The sequence below is a fragment of the Octodon degus genome, unplaced genomic scaffold (genome assembly GCF_000260255.1).
Source record: "Octodon degus isolate 3935 unplaced genomic scaffold, OctDeg1.0 scaffold00087, whole genome shotgun sequence".
Classification (NCBI taxonomy): Eukaryota; Metazoa; Chordata; class Mammalia; order Rodentia; family Octodontidae; genus Octodon; species Octodon degus.
The window spans coordinates 10,456,227-10,457,701 of record NW_004524663.1 but is presented as its reverse complement, the minus strand read 5'-3'; positions in this window follow the sequence as shown (position 1 = coordinate 10,457,701).

The following is a 1,475-nucleotide window of genomic DNA, read 5'->3' as shown; positions in this document are numbered from 1 at the left end:
GCCGGGCCACGCTCCTATTGGTCCGTTCAGGACCAGGGCTGCTATTAGCCCGCTCCAGAGCTGGGCGGGGCCCAAGCGGCGCGGCCATTGGCTCGTCGTGGAGCTGGGCGGGGCCCAGACAGCGCGGCCATTGGCCCAGCGTGGAGCTGGGCGGGGCCCGAGCCCCGGCAACAGCGCGCGGCAGGCGGGCCGCAGACAGTCTGCCCGGGAACCCGGGTGCGGGAGTCTCTTTCAACGTCTGTGTCCATGGGGCTTCCCCAGGCGTGAAGCCCAGGGGAAGCGACAAACTCTGGTAGGGTACTCAGTACGTGCGGGGGGTTAGCATCACTAATCGCAATCCAGCCTCGAGAATGGTATCATCTTCCCCCATCTTTCTCCTAATGGGTGAGAAAACAGTGTTGGCGCCCTTACCCTGTGGTGGCCCAACGCGGAGCGCGCAGCCGGTTCCGCCCGCCCCAAGTTACCAGCCTTAAACACTTGGGATAGACTCAAGAAAATTGCAAAGCTGACAGAGGCAGCCTGTCCTGGGACCCGAGTCTTTCGACACCAGGCCTCTGCCCCTTTTGCATTTGTCCCTTTCTCATCTTCCCATATTCACCGCAGTCCATGCCAAGACAGACCCTTCACCTCTCATGCATCAAAATGGATCTCTGCAATAACTTCAAAACGTAGGCATGTATTTCTTTTCCCTCTTCTCTGTCCTGGAATCCTGTACACCAAAATTGTCCTTTACCGTTATTTCATTCTGTTACTTTCAAAGATAGATAATAAAACAAGTATCAAATAGGTACAAGCTTAGTACTTTAATATAATGGCGTAGGTTTGCAGTCATTCTTGGATCAGTTCCAGAACACAGTAAGGGGCTGGTGTGAGCAAGAGGAGTGTCTGCAAAGGATAGGAGCTGGAATAGGATTAAAGAACAACGCTAACCTTAAGTGGATAAGATTAGGTTGTGAAGAAGACCGGGGAGTTCAGCCTTCCTGAACGGTAGCAGGTTAGTAGTAGCAGGTTAGTAACAGGTTAGTAGTTAGTAGTAGATTCTGAACTTTACAGAATCAGCCCCGAAGCTCCCAGAAGAAAATAACCTGTTTATACTAATGCCATATTTGAAACTGCTTTTTAGGAGCTGATAGTGTTCAGGTGGAGGACGTTGGAAAGCTCCTGGACTCGCTGAGGTTTCTCCCAATGCTGTTATGGGGAATACTAAAGCAAGGAAAAGAGCTGTTGCACCTAGAGTGATGGTTTTGGTAGCGGTGGTGGTTGTTGTGTGATTTCATTTAATCACCCAACAGTCTTAAGAAAACAACTGTTATCCTTTGCAGCACACGCTGTTCACATCGTTTGGGGTCTTGCTATTTTAAGTGTAAACCTCACAAATATTTTTCCACAAGCACCTTCATCTCTGCTTGAGGGATTTTTTTTTTCCCCATCTACAGGGAATTCAGCAGACCAATTGTACTGGAGAATTGATAACC